Source organism: Lemur catta, chromosome 25, assembly GCF_020740605.2.
Source record: "Lemur catta isolate mLemCat1 chromosome 25, mLemCat1.pri, whole genome shotgun sequence".
NCBI classification, from domain to species: Eukaryota; Metazoa; Chordata; class Mammalia; order Primates; family Lemuridae; genus Lemur; species Lemur catta.
In genome coordinates, this window is record NC_059152.1 from 378,755 (window position 1) to 401,725 (window position 22,971).

General features: G+C 45.2%; 1 long non-coding RNA gene across 1 annotated transcript in view; it reads left to right on the forward strand.

Moving 5' to 3' along the window:
* LOC123627436 overlaps positions 1 to 18,658 on the forward strand; it is a 52,353-nt gene extending 33,695 nt beyond the window's left edge. Inside the window, exons 2-3 of the long non-coding RNA XR_006731288.1 lie at positions 8,121 to 8,174; positions 18,609 to 18,658. This is a non-coding gene — a long non-coding RNA (uncharacterized LOC123627436). The remainder of the gene's footprint in view (positions 1 to 8,120; positions 8,175 to 18,608) is intronic.
* The last annotated feature ends 4,313 nt before the right edge of the window (positions 18,659 to 22,971 follow it).

Sequence of the window (22,971 nt, forward strand, 5' to 3'; positions counted from 1 at the left end):
CAACCGTCCAAACCAGAACAACTTTTTTGGGATATGAAAATTTCCTGAAGTCTGGGTTTGCTAAATTGATTACAATTCTCTTTTTCGGTAGACCTATCAGGAGAAAAGGGGCGAGTCGCAGACATAAATTTGAATTCCAGAGTCTCCGACTAACCCAGCTCATAAATGAATTCCTAAATGCTGACTGAGCCAGAAGGACCCAGCGTTGGAAAACCGCTTGGCCGGAATCATTCGTTTCAAAATGAGATGAACCGCTCTATTTAGGCCTCATTCAAAACTGTACAGAAACGCCAGATTTCCATAAACACAGGTTTCCTTGAATTTGCAGGGCTTTGGTGAACTGGTAGATGAGCTGCCTCACAAACACAGATTGTGCGCTGTGTTTGGCTCGGAGGGGCTGGGAGGCCGGACACCAACACAAAGAGTCCCCTCTCCTTTCTAGGACATTAACTCTTCCTGGTTTTGCAGCAGGCTCTTTCTGCTACGAGGGGTTTGGAGAATGAAGAATTAGTCTACGGTTTAAAAACGCCGTTATAGATCATATTCTTGTCATCTGTGTCGTCGTCCATTAAGCTTTTTATGACTGATTGACAGCCCACTGCATTAGAGGGTGGTTTGAATGCCCCGAAGGAACGAGAGAATTAAAAAATACACTTCTGTCTCCGCTGAAAAAGTCATAAAGCTGTGGCTTCTACTAAGTAAAGGGATTGCTTGCAGAGAGATATTTTCTTTTTTTAATGTGTTCTCGTTTTTCTCCTTACTGCCCTTTTTCTTGGTGGATACTGGCATGTTAGGTGGAGTGCCCAAAATTGGGACAACACGGATCCACAGAGTTAAAAGTTTTCGTGGTTGCGTTTTTTTTTTTTTTTTTTTTTTTGCTTCCACGTTCAGGTCAATAAAACAGAATAAATTTGAAGGGTAAATAGCCAATTTCTGTGTTCTGAAAAGCTGTTTCCTTACGAGGGAACGAGTTTGGAGCCCAGGACTGACTCGAGTTATGACAGGGGTTCCCGGGCCTCCTGGGCTTTTCCCACATTTTATTCAGTGTCATTTGTCCCTGAGATTTTAAACACCAGAGATTACGCAAGAAGGAAATACTAGTTAAGCTAGTTAGACTGCTTAACCAAGTTGAATCTTTTGTTTTTTGTGGAAAAACCAAAAGGTATTCAAAGATCAGGTACAGGCCTGGCGCGGTGGTTCACGCCTGTAATCCTAGCCCTCTGGGAGGCCGAGGCGGGAGGATCACTCGAGGTCAGGAGTTCGAGGCCAGCCTGACCAAGAGCGAGACCCCGTCTCTACTAGAAATAGAAAGAAATTATATGGACAACTAAAAATATATATAGAAAAAGTTAGCCGAACATGGTGGCGCATGCCTGTAGTCCCAGCTACTCGGGAGGCTGAGGCAGGAGGATTGCTTAAGCCCATGAGTTTGAGGTTGCTGTGAGCGAGGCTGACGCCATGGCACTCTAGCCTGGGCGACAGAGTGAGACTCTGTCTCAAAAAAACAAAAACAAAAACAAAAACCAAACAAACAAAAAAACCCAAAGATCAGGTACATTAATTTTAAGTTGAAGCTTAACTTATAACAGGGTTAAAGAAAACCATAGTTATCAACACGTTTAACTTCGGTTTTAACCTATTTCTGAGTAGTGGAGACTCATATGCTGGTCTAAATGAATTGAAACTTATAAAAGTTTCTCCAAAATTTCAGCTTCTAGTTGTAGAAGTGATACAGAAGTCGTCCGTAGGCAGGGCAAGACGCGGGTTTTCCTTTAGGTCACAGGATAGCGTGGGCACCCCTGAAGTCAGAAAGGTGCATGTTTAGCTGGGGAAGGACGGAGCAGCAATCTCTGTAGTGGTTTATTTTTAAGTAGGGCAGTTTTAAGACTTTCATAGTGGATTCGTCATGATAATAATTCCACTTAGTGGTTGCCTAAGGCTTTGCCTGCAGTACCTGGTAAGCAGCTTAGAAATAGACCTGCCTCCTGCCCACCCTCTCTTCCTCCTCCTCTTCATCATCATCACCATCAGTTCTGCCCTTGGTGATCAACCTTGAGATTAACCAAGGTAAAAGGTAATTTAGGCTACTTGAACTGTTTTCTTTTTTCTCTTCCTTCTCCTTCCTTTCCTTCCTCTTTCCCTTTTCTTTCTTTGTCTTCTTACTCCCCTTTTGTGAGTCAATATGTGAAATATATTCCAGGGGCCAAAAACCAAGGTAAGATCTGAAAACAGACACCGTGGAATCTCACACAAACGTGCACGGTGACTGCAGTGAGGTATAAGCAGATGCAAAGCTGGTTGTCAGGGATCCCCGGACCCGGCGACCTCCTGGGATTTCTGAGACCCGCGGAGACTCCTGTCCTCTCGCAAAAATCCTGAGAAATCTCCTTCCCTCTTGGGACAGAATGAGACGCTCTAGAGCTGAGGGTTTTGCATAAAGACAGAAAAAGTATGGATGATACTGGGTGAAAAGTGGGCAGCAAGTGAGCGTGGTGAGAAGACAGCGGAGCCCACGTGGTGACAGGTCTGAATTCCCACTTCACACTCGGGCAGGATTCGTTCTTATCGCAGGAACAGGCGGCTTTGCCACCCAGATCGTGGACGGTGACTATTGTCAATGCAGAGGGGTGAGTTGCCATAGGGATGCACTTCCTGAGACTTGGTCATTTTTCTGTGGCGTCCGGGATGCCTCGAATGTTCAATCCTCTTCTTTCCCTTGGAGTCTCGTGTCGCCTGCTGCCTGACAGCCACTCAGGTGTGGCCTTTATCTGATTGTTGTGCCGAATGCTTGTGATTGGCGAAAAGCGTCCATTTTTCATCACACACAACAATACAGTGTAGAAACGGTTCACCTTTATGTTGTGAATGCAAAGAGAGGAAAAGCTTCGAGAGGATTTCTCTTCGGACACTTGTTTAATTCACGCAGAACCCGTCTATCTAGGTTCCTTCCCTTGCCCGCTTGTTCCAAATGGTCAATAGTGTTGGACTAGTAACGTCAAACCTGGCTGCTAATTCCCGTGTAGGCTGAGATGGATTCGCTTCCACTACAGCTTTCAGCCCATCATTATCCACCTTGGTCTCAGGTCGCCCACGTGGCTCATTTTCAAGATGAAAATTTGCAGAACGGAACTTCTCAAGCCACCCACATATTGCGCGTTCATCCTTCCCAAACACGTCGTTGATATTTCAAGCTGTCTGCGCTGCATTGCTTCCACGACGGAACTCATATTCGAAAGTAACGCACACTTTTGACCTATCTATGGTTTCCCAAAAATGTCTCTAAAAATTTTTTTGAAAGATAATCACAGGCCAAGACGTGCCTTAGGAAGACGGAGGATGTAGCTTCACAATAAAAATAATACAAGAAGTGTCCAAGTGAAACGTCAGAGATACCGACTGTCCAACTTAGTACTTAAGGAAATCAGACATTTCATACTCAATAACCTGAATAGTTGGAGACCCGAGTGGTACAAAATCGAGTGTTCTTTCAGCCAAAACCATCCTGCGGTTTTCTGTGGAGGTGTTGGGGGGGGCGGAGAGTTTCGCTTTGTTGCTTCGGAGCTGAGACCTGTCACTGGGACGTTGGAACCAGTTTGGCCACTTGTGTTCCGAGTCTCACTTGTCCTCCTTCACCTTCTGGATCTAACCTTTCAATCCACCTTCCCCCCCCCAAAAAAAACAATGAATGTAAGGGGGTGTAGGGCAGAAACACATAAAAAGCCCTCAGGTACTGTTTTGTCTGTCTTCTTCCGGGCCCCAAGGGTATAAATCTCTTCCGCTCCCTCCAGACAAACGCCACAAAACGGGCCTCGTGGGTATCCTTTTAAGCTATAGAAACATGGAACGCTGAGTTCAGTCTGCCTTAACCCAGGGTGGCCTTTTTAAAGAAGTGATCCCGTCCTCGTTAGAGAACCTACCGGTTTCAACTTCTTTGTTTGCCTGCCTGACTTTTAGGTGGAAGCCATTCTGTTGTTTCTTTCCTGGCAGCTTCGGTTCCTCTGAAGTCCCCACCCCACCAGGGCCCCCCTGCGTCTCAAGTGACTCTCTTCTCTCTCTGGTCTGTGGCCGTTGCCCCCGGGGGCTGTTCTGAGGACGGCGTCTTTCCGTGGACCTGGGCCACCACATCTGTACGGTGACTGTCAGATCACGCTGCGTGAAGGACAGCTGTTTGCTGGCTGTTTTGTAATTTTTTTATTTTGCTTTGGTATTACAAACAGCACATATTAGCTTTAGAAAACTGGAAATACAGAAATATAAAAAGTTGCCTATAACGTGCCTATAAATGACTTTTCTGGTATCCCCTCTTTCTTTTTTTATGATTTGTTTTTTTTGTTTTTTTTTGAGACAGAGTCTCGCTCTGTCACCCGGGCTAGAGTGAGTGCCGTGGCGTCAGCCTCGCTCACAGCAACCTCAAACTCCTGGGCTCAAGCGATCCTCCTGCCTCGGCCTCCCGAGTAGCTGGGACTACAGGCATGCGCCACCATGCCCGGCTAATTTTTTCTACATATATACATTTGCAAACTAGGCTAAAGAAGCATACTTTAATCACGTAGGATATATAATTACAAATTATCGTGAGAGCTACGGAGAGAGAACTGGGTGCTATGGTTTAAACAAATGACAGGGGACATGTAAATCGGATTAGAGGATCAGGAAAAGCTTCTCTGAGAAAGTGAGATTTGACATGAGCCTTAAAGCCTTGAAGACCAGGAAAAAATAGATGCAGTGGAAACATCTGGATCTGTGGTAGGCACGAGAATGAAAAAAAGGCATTGCTATAAGAGCAGTCGTGTGGCTCTCAAACGGTTTGGCTGAGGAGCTTCCAGTCTGAGAAATAATTGCTAAAATGAGACAGCATTTACTTATCTGAAATCGAGCAGCTACACACGGTGATTTCTCCATGACCCCGTCGAGCTGGGATTCTGCAGCCCTGAGCATCTTCGTTCAGGACAAGGGTCACGAAAGGGCAGGTAACAAGCCCTTGATTACGAGGGGCTGTCACCGTTGTCCCCAAGGTGGCCTTAGACAAGACTCTGCTGTACACAACTCTGATGGCGCTATTCATATTTTCTGTAGAATAAGTCTTAATACCAGAACATTTGAGACTCTTTCCTCCAGGAAACATTTTACAAACCGACAACATTTTACAAACCAGCCGACCACAGAGGGGGCTGGTTCTGCAGTGAGTCACTGACCCCCCGGGCTCAGCGTCCCCCTCGGAGGAGGAAAGGGAACAGTCGCTGCAAAGGGCTCTCTGAGAACCTAATGATTAGCTGTTTCGCAAAAAAGTGTCGCTCTGCTCCCGGCAGAGCTCTGCTCCCTTTGACATCGGGATGGAAGGACCGGCGGGGACAGCCAGCGGCAGTCTGGGGGCTCTCAGTGGGAACTGGCCGGGTGTATAATTATATCATGAGTCAAGCTCTCTCCAGGGATGTAAGACGACCAGAGGAAAATGAAATAACATTGTATCCCACATGAATAAAGGCTCGGGTGGGGTGAGCCGGCTCCTGAGAAAGAAAACGCAGGCTAGGAAGTTTCCCAGCCCTTAAGTGTCTTGTGACTTGTCCCTGTTCCCCCTTCTCTTAAAACGAAGGGATGACGTGGGCGCGTCTGATGCCTTTGCCTTAAACCCGGAGGAGCCGAGTGACCAGGGGTGACAATCCGCAGGGATAGATAACCTTGGCAACAAACAAAAGGCCATTTAGCTGAGAAACTTCTCCAACGGAGAACTGTTTACTCAGGAAGAAATTAGACTGACACATGTTGTGGTGGGAGTTAAAAAGTATTTTTTCCTCGCTTAACCACTTCCAAAGGTATATTTTTATGTGTCCAGGAATAGCAGCCTGTTTGTCTTGGTCGCGTTCGTCCTCCCTCTCATTTCTTTCTGGTCCACGTCCAGGGAAGACTTAGCCTCTCTGCACAGTGGCCATGCAGTAGCCGACGCCAAATTAGCAAGAATGGCTTTGCCCCCCACCCCCACCGCCTCGTCCGCTTCCCAGATGATATAATTAGCCGGGCGGGGGTGGGGGGGGGACTTCTGATCCGGTCACCGAAGAAAAACAGTTCGAGGGCAGCCCCAGGGGTGAGAGACATCAAAATAGGGATGACGGTCTTTTAGGATGATTTCCAGAAGGGTTATTTTAGACAGAAAGTGCAGAAATAAGGAAATGCTCTGAGTGGGAAAGAATAAGTCGAATTTGATATTTACCTCTCCGCAGTCATTAGCAATATTTCCGAAGGAAGCGAGCGGTGAGCGAGGTGGAATTTGGGACGGGATTCGGGAGATCAGGGAGCGAATCTCGCGGAGAAAGCGCAATGCAGGATGGAGTCTGTCGTACGCTTTGAGGGAAGTCAGACAAAAGAGATTATTGATTGATTGATTGATTGATTGATTGACAGAGTCTTGCTCTGTCCCCTGGGCTAGAGTGCCGTGGCGTCAGCCTTGCTCACAGCAACCTCAAACTCCTGGGCTCCAGCGATCCTCCTGCCTCAGCCTCCTGAGTAGCTGGGACTACAGGCATGCGCCACCATCCCCAGCTGATTTTTCTATATATATATTTTAGCTGTCCACATAATTTCTTTCTATTTTTAGTAGAGACGGGGGTCTCGCTCTTGCTCAGGCTGGTCTCGAACTCTTGACCTCGATCGATCCTCCCTCCTCGGCCTCCCAGAGTGCTGGGATGACAGGCGTGAGCCACCGTGCCCGGCCTCTCTGTTTTCTTGAATGAAATATACATAATAGAAGGAAAATTAGATTATTACAACAAATGAACAAAAAATATCCGAGTTGACACCATGTGGAAAAGAACTCTCCATCGTGCAAATTGCAAGGGTGTTTGTCTGCTACATACTTATTTGAGGAGAGTGTGGACAGGGAGGATGTGGGAAATCGGAAAGGACACATCATTGTTTACTCTTTTGGGGAAAGAGTCCGGAGCAATTACCGAAGCCACCGGGGCAATTAGAGACCCCGAGGGGACCCAGGAAACATTCTGGCCTTAGTAGAAAGTGGCTGGAAAAAGTGAGTCCGCCACAGGGAGGCCAGGAAATCTCAGATCACTTTGCCGTTGGACACCCCACATCTGTGCACCAAACTGTGGTGTCCTGGATTCTGTAGGTGGTGGCAATTCCGTGTCACTGCCTTCTGGACATTCTAGTGTGGCCGGGAGCTGTCACATGTCTGTTGTTTCGTACGGGCATCTCTGGGATGGAACACCAGCTTCCGAGACAGGTGGCAGGAAAAGAGAGGTGAACTGACTCTGGGCCGCATCCACCCTGAGTCGTCACCTGTGGCCCTGTCCCATGGGGCACCCGGGAGTCTGGCCTCGGGAGCTCGTTAGAGATTGAAGGTGACCAGAGCAAGGGCGCTGGTGGCTATAGTTCTGCTAAATTCATGTTCCTCCTCGTAGGGAGACGTTCCCTCCACGGGCCCCGGGCAGCCGTCATGTGGGTTTGTGTCCACGTCCCCGGCTGAGACAGCGTCCCTGGGTCAGCACAGCTAGAGCCCTTGCTGGCAGGGGACTCTCTCAGGAACGCTGGGCCGTGTCACCATTAATTATGGAAAATTCTCAGCCATCATTACCTTAAGTATTTTTCTGCTCTGTTTTCTTCTTCTTCTTCTTCTTGTATCCTAATATATTTCATACCTTGGAAATTATCCCACAGTTCTTCCATGTTTTGTTCCTTTTCATTCCATTCTTTTTTCAGTTTGAGAAGCTTCTGTAATATATCTTCAAGCTCATTTTTTTTTTCTTCTTGGCCATGTGCAGTTGGTCTCGTGACGAGCCCATCAAAAGCATTCTTCATTTCCATTTCTGTTACTTTCTTTGGCCTTTCATTTCATGTAATTGTAGCCTTTAATTCTGAACTTGTACCCGGAGGCCTGCGGATGGTGGGCAGGTGTAAGGACATCTAATAAATGAGGGGAAATAATTGCACAGGGTAAAAAGTAAATGGCCGATATTATTTGGAGAAAAACCCCAAAGAGACTGCCTGTGTGTGCAGGAGCGCGGGTAATTTTAGAGCGAGTCAGTAACATACACAAGGTGAATAAAAACATTTTGCTCGGTAAGTATCTGGCTCTGTGCTTTCTAACTTACTCCCGGGTCTTTGCTTCCTAGGAGGTGACTTCTGATCCTTCTCTGGTGAACGACGTTCCTTGGGCAGAAGCCAAGGTAAGTCAGCCTTTTGCTCCATTCAACGCCCGGGTGCCCAGGGTGCTACAGAGACTCTGGGCTCATTTGATGTTCTCTTATCAGCTCCATTGAGCCAAGGATTGTGCACACTGAGTCTACACCAACGGGGAGTTCTTGATCTCTCCGTACACCCTTCTTCATTTAGTTGTGAACTTTGTCCTTGGCTGTGCCTCGGTGGACTTAGCTTCTGCCCGGCCCCCTCCCCAGTGCGATGACGTGGTCCCAAAGCAGCCGATCGCAGGGTGGCACACGCATGTGCCGACGGCCACGCCGGGGTGAAGCGTCGGGAAGACTCACGTCTGTGCCACTCACGCATTTTACTAATTGCTTTTTAACAAAACTACATGCACGCACATACAGTTGATGAACGGGAAGAATTTTTGCTCACGGGGCTGTTCTGTTAGTGGGACCGCGCCCGAGGGGTGGCTGTCCCTTGCGTGCTCGGGGTGGCTCGACGTGGCAGAGCACGTCCTGGGGGTGCTGGTGGATCTGGTTCGGATCTGTCTTTGCTACTTGCCAGCTGTGCCGTGGGAGGCGGATGGTTCAACCTCGCTGAGCCTCCGATTTCGATGTGTTGAATGGAGACGGTTATTATCATGCATGCGTATCCCATCCTTGCCGGGGTGCGTGGGGAATGCGTCATAAAATGCCTCTGAAAATGCTCTGTGGACTATAAAGCGGCACATACATGCTAGTGGTGATTAATCTTTTCAAGCTTTTCACGAGGTGGCTCAGGCACATGTTTTTATCCTCGTCCAAAAGCAAGAAGACCGAGTACAGCGAATGCTGCTCGTACCCCGTCCACGTGCCTTTCTCTCGCGAGGGAGGTGACAGATGGTTCTCTCACTTGGGGTCGGCGTCCCGGGTCCCTGTGTGTGACACTGCCCGTTGACATCAGGGCAAGTCCAAGTGCTGGTGCGAGCTGACCCCTCAGGGGCTGCCCCGAATCAGTGAGGGACGGGAGTTGGTGGTTAAATTCTCATCTTCTTCCCCCTTTGGTGGGACAATTCTGGGCCATGTCCCACAGTGTCTCGGATGGTCCTGAGTGGGGCTGGAGGTGGACGGAGCCCCAGCTGCCCTGAGCAGCCAGCAGGTCCCCAACACTCCCGTCCCTGCCCGCTCTTCCCCGGCTCATTGTACTTCCCGGGGTCTCCCTCCCCTCCCGTCCCCACCGCAAATGAGCCACTCGCACAAGAATCCTTGTCTTGGGGTCTGACTTTGGAAGGCCTCCAATAAGACAAGGAGACGTTCAGAGGTTTAGAGATTCGTGCAAGGGGAACATAGCACTTGAGGGGCAGAGAGGGTTATAAGCCTTTTCTGCTGAATGCATTGTTATTGTGTCATATATACGGGGAACTAAAAGAACAACTTTATTTGATTTTTATGAAAAAACACAGTGGTTACTGAGAAGAAAACAGTTTTCTCCGTTGTCCTTGGATTTATTGATGTACAGCATATTTTAAAAAGATAAGGGCAGAAATATAGATCTTAGGGTGAATAATGAAAGTTTCACTGGCAATAAAAATCAGATCTGGGGAGTAAGGATGGCCAGTGAGCTGAGGTTTTTTAAAAAATTATGAAACCACAGAAATAGTTATCTTTATAGTAAGAATTCTAAAACAGTTATCTTTATAGTAATAAGAATAATAAAAGAAGGACATTTCTATTTGGGGAGGATGGCATAAAGTTAACCAACCAGAGAACCATTTGAATTTCTCTCATCGTTTTTTTCTTCAAGGAGGACAGTCTTCAAAAGATAAAATTTTGTTTTCACTTACGATTAAATTGAGATTCAAGTTTGGAGAGGTTAGTCCTGTCCCAGGCCTAGATACTGTTTAACTTTGTGTACTAGAAAAACTAGAAGATATGATAACAGAATCATTTCAGTGATTATCAACTAACTATGAATACTTGGAGACATGCCAAACCATGCCAATCTATAGTCTAGGAGAACTATAGACAAACACATCTGAAATCTCTTCTAGACAAAAAATTCTAAAGTGGATTGTTAGAATATAGTTATTTAATATTTAGAAAAAGAAATTGGTTATCACCAGGGAGCAGGAAAGATCTACTAAAATAGGTGATTACAATCAATCTCATTTTAAAATGTTGATACAGTATCAGATGCATACATACACAATAGCATATACTGATTTGCGGTGTCTCACGGCAACCTCATGTATTAAATGAAGAAATGTCGACTGAATGGGATTTTCACTTGGATTCAGGACTCATTGAACAATGTCATTGGGCTTGTTCAAAGCGTGACTGCTAATTTCGCTATTAGTGTTTAGTTTTGGAACAGTGACGATACAGTCGTGGTGTCAGACCCGGGTTCAACAACTCCTGGCTCTGACAATTTCCAAGTGAATCATTGAAGTTTTATGTAGTTTCCTCAGCTACAAAAGGGAAAGAAAAAAAAAATATTTATCTCGTAGAGTTGTTTTGATAGTTAGATGAAATAAAGCACATCAAAGAGCTTTATAAATTATTATGCCTTAAATAAATGCTGGCTCTTATGTATTTTGGCAAAACTGTGTTTACAGTTATGTGAAAGTCTAAATCTAGAATATCTCCCTGCTTGGTGATGTCACAATAAAAACACAACATTGTCTCTGTCTTTAGAGAGAGGTCAGTACTTTGCTAAATAAAAAACTCAACCCATTTGTAGATTAGATGCAATATTATCTGATCTGCTGGGTATGGAAAGGTCTCCAAGACAAGGAGACAGCAACGGCTGATGGGCTGAAGCCGCTCACGGTCTACGTGGTCAATACAGTTTCATCGGAGCACGGCCAGGTCCGTTCACGTGGGTTGTCCGTGGCTGCTTCTCTGAATGGCAGAGTGGAATAGTTACGACAAAGACCCTTCAGCTCACGAAGCCAGAAAGATTTACTCTCTGGCGCTTTTTAGGAAAAGTTTGCCGACTCCCGGCCTACCCTAAAACGTGTGTAGCCGTAGGTAGCCACATGCAGGGAGGATATGTTTAAACAAAGGTAGAAGCAATCCTGGAATTGACAAATTGCAGCCATCAGAATGACATTCGGAATATTATGGCGAGCGTGCATATTTTATTTAAGAAAGTCACAAGGGGATTATTAATTTTTGCGAGCTGGTAGAGAATATAACACAAATAGTAGGACTTTGGAGCACCGTGTAAAAATGTCTTTGGTAGTGAAATTCCACGGGTTGGCCTGAAGAATCACTCGGGAAGAGGAGCTGAGTGTTTCTGCAGGACCCGCCTGGCTGAGACTTCCCTGCTTGACTTTGAAGAAAGTGCTGGACTGGTGCTGTCCGGATCCAGTCATTCCTGAGAGCTGAGGAAATCCGTCCTGCAGCTTCCAGAAGCTACAAGCATTATGCTGCTGAAAAATACACTATCGCAGCAGTATTTGCTTTGTGCTAAGAGCCTGGCAGGGTGAAGTTTGTGTAGTAGTTTGGCTCAGTCCTGTTTGAAACAGGCCCCTGGCTTTACTAAAATAGGAACGAATGTCATCCTTCGCACTGCACCAAACCCTCTGTAAGAAGTTTCAGGATAATTCAATGCCTTTCCAAGAGCATTTCCAGGCAAGTAGGATACTCTTGATTTCTAATTCATTGATCAAGGTTTAATGAAGACATGAAGACATATATTTCCTAGGATTTTCAAACTGGCCAGAGGTGGTGGTCTGGATCAGTGGTCCCCAACCTTTTGGCACCAGGGACAGGTTTCACGGGAGACAATTTTTCCATGGACCGAGGGTGGCGGGATGGAGTGTCGTGGGGTGGGGGAGGTGGTGGGGAGCTCAGCGGTGATACACTGGCCACGTGCTAACAGGCCATGGTCTGGTACCCGGCCATGGCCCGGGGGTTGGGGACTGTGGGTCTAGATGATACTGGGAGATTTGTCACAGTGATGTTTTCAATAGTAGCTTCTGGTTATGTTAGAGCCAGTGGACCGCTGAGTGATGATAATAAAAACTCTAGCTTTGAACTTATCATCTTAATATATTTTTGCAGTTGGGTAAGGCTTTGATTAATTTGTTAAGTATATGCTTTTGTGCTGGTGAAAGAAATTATAGGTGGAATGTCCATCTACACCACTTTCCTAGAGATGAGATACACTGAACTGTACAAGGAGGAAAAAGGATAACTCGAAAGAGTCATCAGAAAGCTACATTATGTTGAACTAGATCTCCAGAAATGTGTGTGTATTTCTTAAGCTTAAGTAGAACGTGGATAGCCTTAGACTAAATCGCAGAGGTTTAGAATTTGGAATGTTGACAATCATTTATGTCAGCTTTTTCCAGCTTTCACCCCATTTTGTAGGTAAAAAAACTAAGGAAGATGAAATGACTTTGCTATTGTCATGCATTCATTCTCTGCAAGAGCACGGATCAGAACTTGACCCCTCTGGTGCTGTTTGCTCCGCATGACATTCCAAGGCTAATTGCGAGGGAGTGTGGCCCTGAAGGAATTCGGCTAATGGGGTACGAACTGAGGGAACCAAGTTGTGCTAAGTGAGCTCGGCCAATCCTGAGGCCGAGTCCCCAGGAAATGACAGTCTGAGACGGATCCGAGAGGAAGATTATAGCAGAAGCCACGTGGGCAACTTTCTGCTCGTGACTAATTGTAACTGAAAGATATTTTAAAGTCATTTCAATTAGCCAATCCTTAGCAGGCTAAGGGGAAAAGCAAATGCTAATAAACGTGTCTGACATCCTAGAACCTGTCAGAATCCCATCAGGAATGCAGCGAGGGGAGCTTGTGACAGGGAGGCAGAGGGTGCATGGCGCGGGGTTGGCTGCTGACGGACGCGAACTTTCTAGAGACTGGTTTTTGAATGGAAGAGAAGAGACGATACTAGTGAGAATGTGGGATGGGGGTGGGGTAGAATCATCATTTAACTTAATAATTCACCTACATTATTCTAGGTGAACAAACAACTTTGCACATATTTATAGACTGTGAGAAGATGGCTGTCTTTAACCTGTGTGGGAAAGTTTCTCTTTCCCGCCAAGATGGTGCCCTCCCTCCTCAAATTAATGGTGGAGAAAAGAATATAAAGAAACAGAAGGGAAATGTGAATTACAAGAATGAATAAAACCAACCAACATAAATTCTTTGCCTTGGGCGATGTCTATAAGAGCTTTCCCAACATTTTCTTCTAGAATTCTTATGGTCTCACGCCTTAGGTTTAAGTCTGTTATCCATCGTGAGTTGATGTTTGTGAGAGGTGAGAGGTGCGGATCCTGTTTTAGTCTTCTACACGTGGCTCTCCAGTTTTCCCTGCACCATTTATTGAAGAGGGATGATTTCCCCAGTGTGTGGTTTTGTTTGCTTTGTCAAAAATCAGATGGCTCTATGAGGATGGTTTTTTATCTGGGTTCTCAGTTCTGTTCCATTGGTCTACGTCTCTGTTCTTGAGCCAGTACCATGGTGTTTGGTTACTACAGCCTTGTAGTATAGCCTATAAGTGGATTAATAAAATGTGGTATATCTATACCATGGAGCACTACTCAGTCATAAAATAAGTGATGAACTAATATTTCTTGTATTATCGTGGATGGAGCTGGAGCCCATTCTTCTAAGTGAAGTATCACAAGAATGGAAAAACAAGCACCCCATGTACTCACCATCCAATTGGTACTAATTGATCAACACTTAAGTGCACATATGGAAACAACATTTATGGGGTGTTGGGCAGGTGGGGGGGTACATAAATTCACACCTACTGGGTGTGGTGTGCACTGTCTGGAGGATGGATATGCTTATGGCTCTGACTCTGGCCATGCAAAGGCAATATATGTAACCAAAGCATTATACCCCCATAATATTCTGAAATTAAAAAAAAAATACCAATAAGCAAACTTTAGGAGCACGCTGAGGGGCAGAAGACTGTGTGTACTTGTTTGTTTTTCAGCTGCAGCCAGAGGAGTGAGGTGGCTCAAGGTGGCAGTGGAATTTTTTCCATTGTGCCCTTGTCTTTCCTGGCTTTGCCTCAGGACAGTCGTCACCTGCCCCTTCACCCCAGTGGTGACCTGGGGCCATAACCTGGCAGAGTTCTGCTGAGGGCGGAGCTATGACAACAGGTGCTTACCACAGGGCTAACCTTACTCCCACCTTCAGACCCCCAGGGCTCAGGGATTACAACCTGGGGAGGCTGCTTCCTCCAATGTGTCTTCTCCTTAAGACTGAAGGTAGAGTCCCGAGCAGGAGAGGAGCTATCTGACAGGCTGGCTGCACATCAGAGTAATTTACAGTGGTTTGGTGATGTCTGGAATTTTCACATCAAGATTCATTCTGGGCTGGACACGGCAGCTCACACCTGTAATCCTAGCACTCTGGGAGGCCGAGGCAGGAGGATCGCTTGAGGTCAGGAGTTGGAGACCAGCCTGAGCAAGAGCAAGACCCTGTCTCTACTAAAAATAGAAAGGAATTATATGGACAACTAAAAATATATAGAAAAAATTAGCCGGGCATGGTGGCACATGCCTGTAGTCCCAGCTACTCGGGAGGCTGAGGCAGGAGGATGCTTGAGCCTAGGAGTTTGAGGTTGCTGTGAGCGAGGCTGATGCCACAGCACTCTAGCCCGGGTGACAGAGCGAGACTCTGTCTCAAAAAAAAAAAAAAAAAACAAAAAAAAAAAACTCATTCTGTCTCCTCTAACTCTTCTATGCTTAATAGGGTAGCTGGTATCCTCGTGGAAAAACAAGCTCTCGGGACCACATAACTGACATCTGGGAGGGGTACATGTATCCTCTGAAATGGAAATATTAGAAGAGGTGAACTAAGAATTTAAATAAGATAAAATACTTAAGGTGATAAGGGAATTTGCCACTAGTACAAGGCAAAATAATAAACATAAAGTGGAAATATAAAGTATAAATTAAAGGAAAGAAAAATAGATGGGATAAGTAGGAGAGAATAGATACGACTGAAAAATAAATTAATAAAGTGGAAGGGTAAGTGGAGAAATTCTTTCAGAAAGTAGCAGGAATGTATAAAGAAATAGAAAACAACTAGACAAATAATAAAGCTCGTAGATATGGAAATAGAAGTGCTGGTATCTAGAAATAGAATGCCCGGAAGGAAAGTGGAGGTATACAGAAGAAGGTAATCTGGAGAAATAATGGAGATAAATTACTTATACTTAAAACAGAGGGAAGACTTCCATTTGAAAGGGCTAATGGATTGTAAAACGTGAAAGGAATGGGAAATCTGCACCTACACATATTATGATAATATCTATGAACATCAAGTACAAAGAAAAAAAATTCTACAAGTTTCCAGAAAGTGAAGATCACCTAAAATAAACAAGAATCAGATTGTTATCAGAGTTTTCAATGGCAACACCAAATGCAAGGATGCAAGAAGACAACGAAGTAGTATTTTTTTTTTATTTTTTATTTTTTATTTTATTTTTTGAGACAGAGTCTTGCTCTGATGCCCGTGGCGTCAGCCTAGCTCACAGCAACTTCAAACTCCTGGGCTCAAGCGATCCTCCTGCCTCAGCCTCCCGAGTGGCTGGGACTACAGGCATGTGCCACCGTGCCCGGCTAATTTTTTCTATATGTATTTTTAGCTGTTCATATAATTTCTATTTTTAGTAGAGGCGGGCTCTCGCTCTTGCTCAGGCTGGTCTCGAACTCCTGACCTCGAGCGATTCTCCTGCCTCGGCCTCCCAGAGTGCTGGGATTACAGGCATGAGCCACTGCACCCGGCCGAGGCCACTTTTATGTTTAGGCAGAAGGCACAGATCTTAACAGACTGACCGCAATAGCTTGCTAGGGCTGCTGTAAGACAGGACCACAGACTGGGTAGTTGAAACACGGAAGCTTATTCCCTCACAATTCTGGAGGCTGTGAGTCTAGACAAAGCATTGGCTGGTTTCCCTTAGGCCTCCCTCCCCGACCTGCAGACGGCTGTCGTCTTCCTCTGTCCCCACACGGCTTTCCCTCTTAACCGTCTACGTCCTGATCTCTTCTTGTAAGGACGTCGGTCGTATTGGATGAGGACACACCCTAATGACCTCATTTTATCTTAATAAACTCCTATCTCCAAATACAGTCACATTCTGAAGTACTGGGGGTTAGGACTTCAACATATGAATTTGGGGGGACACAGTGCAGCCCACAGCCCTGATATTTTCCTGGCACCTGCCTGTGAGTGCACTAACCGACCATTGTTCTGTTGGCCAGTGTCGGGGCTGTTACCAATGTGAATGTCACTTCTAGATGTTGCTAAATTTACTAAATAAATAAAAGCCAATAATGATGTATATGGGTTAAGAACTATTACTACAGGACCAGAAATAGAATGTGTGGCTTTTAAACCAAAAGGAAAAATAGATTGGTTTATTCAATAAAAAGTAGGAAGGAGCAAAAGAAGGCAAAAAAAATATATATATATAGTAAATGGGAAATATAAAATGAAAGAACAGATATAAGTAAAAAAAATACATTAAATGTAATGAGTAAAACACATTTATTGAAAGAGACGGATTGGATTTTAAAAAGATGCAATAGTATGTTGATTTCCAGAGGTATCATAAAATAAAAGACACAGGTAAAAAATAAAAAAAGACATCTGGAAAATATGAGTTGAAAGAAATCTGTGGTAGACATCTTAATAACTGAAAAATAAAAATGAAAACCAAAAATTTAAAAAGGGACAAAGAAGAATGCAATATATAGTAAATGGAGCAATAGAACAAAAAGACATAAAACCATTTTAATCTATTATGCACCTAATAACACAGCTGTAAATAATATCAAGAACCAGAATTTTAGGAAGAAATAAGTAAATCAACAGGTGTGGCTGGAGATTTTATACACACCTCTCAAAAAACCATAAATCAAGCGCACACACACAAAAATAGCAATGGGACCAAAGATCTGACCAATACAATATAATAAATAAGCTCTTGCTAATATATATACAAATATACATGCATAAATTTCTATATCCAACAGAATGCACATTATTTTCAAGCACACATGGGACATTTACAGAAATAAACTATAAATCAATTTCATCAACTAAGTTTTCTATGAGCATAAATGCAATAAAATTAAACATAAATTACAAAAAAGAGCTAAACTATATCTTATATATGTGGATGCTAAATATTTCAAAATAATTTATATGTTAAATTATTGAAAACATTATATGTCAACATTTGTGGAAGCAGTTAAGCAGAAAAATTTATAGCTTCAAAAATAATATGAAACGATAAAGATTAAAAATAAATGAGCTAACTTTTCAGCTTATAAAGTTGGAAAAATAGCAGGGAGCAAACCCAAAGAAACAAGAAGGAAGAAAATGATAAAGGTAAAGGTAGAAATAAAGAAAATCAAGAGCAGAAGACGTGGCACCTTTATTGAAAATCAACTGACTCTAAATTGAGGGATTATTTCTCTGTCATTTATGTGTATTATCTATGTTTATGGCAATACCATACTGTCTTGACTCCTGTAGTTTTATCATCTTCTGAGACATGATTGATACGCCCAGACCCAGGGATGGTGAGTAAGGAAGTTATAAGTAAGAGAACGGAGGGATGGTTGGGGCGGGGGGTCGCACTTCCTTTCTTCTTCTCTTTCTCACCGGATCCCAACAGTCTGGTCACAAGAGATGGGCCTTGGATTGGCTCAAGATCTGTCCTGAAATCCTGGTGAGCTGGTGCAGGTCTTAGGGGAAGGACAAGGGCAACTTTGGTGGCAATAAGAATGGGGTTGTGAGGATGGGGCACCTTGTGTGGCCGGGGTGGTTGTCCCATGTTAGAAAGGAACAGGGAGCCACATTTCCATGGAAACACTGCAGGAGAGTGATGGAGACCAGCATTCGTGACAGACGTAAATAATATTTGTCATCACATTTAACCAAGAAAGCCAATGGGACCCAAGTCTCAAATCTTGTCCCCAACATGGTACCCAAAGCTGGGAAAGAAGATCTCTTTCACAGAGACCGGCTGTGCTGTGTTGTTAATCACAGCGGGCAGCAGCTGAGAAGGCATAAATGGGGTCTTGCCACTCTACTCCCAATATTCAAAAAGCGAGTCTTTGTCCTGCTAAAGGTCTTCAGGTTTTTTTCTTCCCTCTCTCACCTCCTTCCCTGCATTGCCTTCCTGCCTGCCTTATTCCCCGAAGGATTTGCCTCAGTTATTGAGGAAAAACACATGCATTTCCATTCCCTAGCAGTGATAACTACCCACAGGGGTTATTCACCTAGAATCATCACCAGTAGAGATAAGTTCTAACTCCCCCCCTTGCTGGGGTCTTGCATAGGACAAGGCTTTCGTAGTGTGGCCTTTGAAAAATCCTTCAAAATCTTTGTGTTGGGCTTTTCCCCCTGAAATCACCACCTGCTCTAGAAGCAGAGCGGTTGTCTATGTTGTTTCCTGACCTAATGATTCTGCAACTTGTGCAGGGTCTCGGAGCTAATGCATGGCAGAGCTGGGACTGGAAGTCTGGTCTACCATGGATAAAGGCTCAGTTCTCAACCACAGTGGTCTGCGATACCCTTGGAGGAACCCAGTGACCCACATTTCGCAAGAAACGAACAGACAAAATAAAGTGGGTTTTTCAGAGAGAGTATTACCCACCTCTATTGCCACCGTCGTGGAAAGGTACTAAGGATAACTGGTGGAGATACACTCTGGAAAATGTCTTTCAAGATGGCCACATCTATCATCGTGAGCAAATCATTTTGTAGAAAATGTCTGGCTTTTGGGAATATTGTATGAAAATACACTTTGCCTCTGATTGTTCTCTGACTACATAAAGTTTTAAGGCTCTGGGCAGGACGAGACTGGTGAGTCAGGACATCTGTCCCTTTGCTGAGTGTCTTTTCTTCTCTTGGTGGCTGCGGGGGGCCCCTGGGGACTAGACTGGCCTGTAGACAAGGCCACCCCCAAACAAGGGCATCGCTGCCGGGATTTGTCCTCTGTGGCCCGAGGATGCTGTCGTCCCTGCCGCAGGACGGCGGCCCCTGGATCTCTCTTTTCAGGCTTCCCTCACTTTGCAAATAAGTGTCATTTCCAAATTCGCATTGCATTCCAAAGAACTTTTTCTTTTTTCCAGGAATGCTTTTGTGCTTAACACCTCCGTGAACTCTGTGACCGTACGAGCTCATCTGGAAGGTCCATTCGGAGGTGGCTGAGCAGGCTGCCAAGTTCAGCCCCTGAACCCCATCGTTTCTGCCTCATAAATGCCTTTTTCTCCCCCGACAGCTGGAATCGAATGCTCAGAGGCATTTGGATCGGATTTGAATTGCTTAGTCAAACCTTAGTCACCTCTCCGCACTCAGACTCTCTAACCCAGGGAAAGGGTGTTTGTTTGAACCCAGAGTATCGACCAAAAGGGAGACACTTTAATAACAACATTTCAAGTTCAGCTGTTTGTCTCGCGGAAACCATGAGCTCATGGCGGTGTTGGCTGACGAAGGCCGTTGTTTGGAGTGTTCTCAGCAGATGTTTTTCCATGAGGAAAGCTCTTCCTGCAGTATCGTCCCCAGTAAAACTTTTTTGGGGGGTTAATTGTCAAATCCAAACATACAGCGATATTCAGTCCCCATCAACGTGGTTTCTGTACCTATGTGGATACGCTCTCTTAGAGCATTGATTTTATTTGTCCATTGATAAAAGCTTATTGAGTTTAATGGATATCTGTTATTTTTGTCGGCTCGGTACCTCTATCACATATTGGGAAATTTCCTCCCCCAGTTGTGCAAGGTTCCGGTGGTCTGTAGCAGGGTCTGTCATAGCTATGTCCCACCCTCAACCCAGCCAAAGAAGTGGGTGACAGTCCAGACTCGGCCACTGTGATGACTGGTCAAGGATGGATTTGTGACTAAAGCAGGGTCATAGTAGCAAAGAGACACCCACTATCCGCTGGGAGGGTACAAGCGTGGGGTTACCTACGACCGTCTTCTCCCCAGCATGGCGCCTGTCTGCAGACAAAAACCAACACATAAACACACAAGGAAGATGAGCAGATGGTTCCAAAAACCACACCATAACTCTGCCCACGTACACAAGCCCAATTTTACTTTTCGCTCAATCAAGGTTGATTTTGGTTTCTGCCACTTACAAGTAAATAATGCCATGATTATCATAATGCACTATTTCTACCCTGTACCAGGTACTGCGTGAGGCAGTGGGAAGACAAAGGTGAATTAGATTGTGTAGTATGTTAAGTTGTAAAACTGAAGTACGGACAGAGCTGGGGGAAAATAGGAGAGATGGAGACTGTGCTTTAGGGTTATTGAGAGTCTTTGAAGCTAGGAGTTAAATGATCAGATCTGTGTTTCCCCTCTGGTTACACTGCGGAGGGTGGATTGGAGGAAGGATGGCCTGGTGTGGACGATCAAAGGCTTTTGGACCACAGTGAGACTGTAGCCACTGTTAGCTAGATTTACACGATACAGAGGGATCCTTGTGGTTTTAACACCACTGGGATTGACTAGAAAGGGATGCCGTTTTGGCTAGTCGTGTTTTGAATTCATGTTCTCTTTGTATTCCTTAATATAGCAATTATCGAATCTGATAATATTCCTTTCTTAGCCTCCTCTATCCAGACTTGTAGCTCAGAATTTAAATTCTGCACTCAAGTCAAAATTGCTCTTCTTCCTGGGCATTTTCCTTACTTTTTTCTGGTGGTTTCGAGCTCTGCAATGTATTTGTTGAGGTTTGACGATTGACACGCGCTAATCACCAAATGTAATGCTCCTACCAAAAATATCGACAGCAGGGATTACATTGTACCGATTTTAGGGTCCCCAGCGCTGAGCGAGCTCTCTAATTTGCAACACTTTCTGAATTGTTCCATTAGTTTTCTATTGCTGATGTCATACGAAAACTTTAATGGCTTAAGACAACAAAAAAAATTGTTATTTTGTGGTTTCGGAGGACAGGAGTTCAAAGTCAGTCTCACGGGGCTGAAGTCCAGGTGTCAGCAGTGAGGCTGGTCCATTCTGGGGGCTCTGGGAGAAGCAGCCCCGGCCTTTTCCAGCTTCTAGAGGCTCATGCCCCCCCCCCATCCTCATTTCTATAATGGGCACAGCAGCGTCGATTCCAGGGCTTGGTCTTAGGCTCGTGTGAGCTAACAGATGCAAAAGAGGTTCAATTTCTCTCTTCCCTTGTAAAAAAAAAAAAAAAGTGGCAGTTAAGAACGTTGCTCTTTCCCTACTGGGCTGAGGATCTAGCTTTTCTCCCAGAGTGGGGTGGGGGGGTGTTCTGTTCTTCCTGCCATCCTTGGTGTCTGCAGGTCCGAGAAGACAGTTCTCTGGATGCTCCCACACGCCCTGTGTTCTAGGGTCTCCTGTCTGCTTTGTTTCTTGGGGGACAATGTCTGCTGCTCTCACTGAGGTTTTTCCATTGTCATCTGTCTTCAAACTCGCTGGGAGATAGGTACGATTTTAATCTCCATCGTACACATGGGGAAACTGAGGCAAAATGAAAGTAACACGCCTGAGGTCACACAGCTAGGAAGATGGGTGCTGGATTGCGGTCCCAGACGTCCAGTCCGGAGCCCACCTCTTAACTACGACCCTCAAATACCCCAGATGCCCTTCACCGGGGTGCACCCAAGAATGAACGGCAGGTGCAACATCTGGGGCAATGCGTCTTTGTCCTCAAAAAGACAGACCTAAGTCAGGGTCTACTTTCCCGCTCTTCCTTGGCTTCCGTATCTTATCCGACTCCATATAGGCAAGGTCATTCATGTAAAGAAAATTTTCACTTTTATTAATTTTGGAAATAAGTTTGGGGTTTCTATACTTAGCAGATAAAAATAAAAGACACCTACATAAAGCTGAACGTCAGACAAACAACAAATACTTCCTTTTAAGTAGAAGTGGATCTCAAATATTGCACGGTACATACTCACATGAAAAATAATTTGTCGGCTATTTGAGATTTCAGTTTCACTGGGTGTCCTGTATTTTATCTGGTAACCCTAAATAAGCTGAGCTTCAAACCCGAATCCCAGCACTATAAAAATCACTCTCTCATCTCTTGGAGATGTTAGAGAAGACAAAAAGCAAACTTGCTTTCAGTTTGTCGGATTGGAAATGAAAAGCCAGTCAAGTGTGTCTCAGGACCGGGTTAAACGGATCGTACGTGGCGCTTCTATTAATCACAGCTACGTTCCCCGGGTTCTCCAAGCCGAGGTGAGTGTTGGGAGGTGCATTCAGTGCACAGGGTGTTATACTCTGATAGCCGTCCCGTGCTGGAAGCCCACTGTTTAGATTAAAATAAAACCTCTCAATGTTGTTTTAATGATGAGAGCCCCACATTGCAAATGGTCCTCTTTGCTGCAGCCTCTAAAATAGAGTAATCGACCCTGACGCCATTTGGCTTGGGACACATAACTCACGTCACGCTCAATTATCTCCCGTGGCCTTCGGCACAGTGGGGGCCATTGTCCACATAATGACCGTGGGCTCGGGGGCCACGTAGCTGCGCGGGGCCTCTCGGGGTCTCACCTGTGACGTAGGGGCCAGCTGGGTTCAGCTTTGCATCCCAGCACTCAGCCCTGTGCCTGGCACGATTGTGTCTGCAGCAAATACTCACCGAGCACCTACTCTGTGCTGGGTCGGGGCTCAGAGGAGCCAACGAGGTCGGTCCTGCCCCTGCTGTTGTGGAGTTTGCAGCCTGGGGAAGGGGTTCAACAGATAAGTGAAAGAATAGCTACTTCGGAGACCCAGGGCTTCTGAGAACTGGAAGATTCTCTGGCTGTTTTGCATATAGATGAGGAAATGGGGGCCTCAGGGTGGGTACCATGTTGGGAGT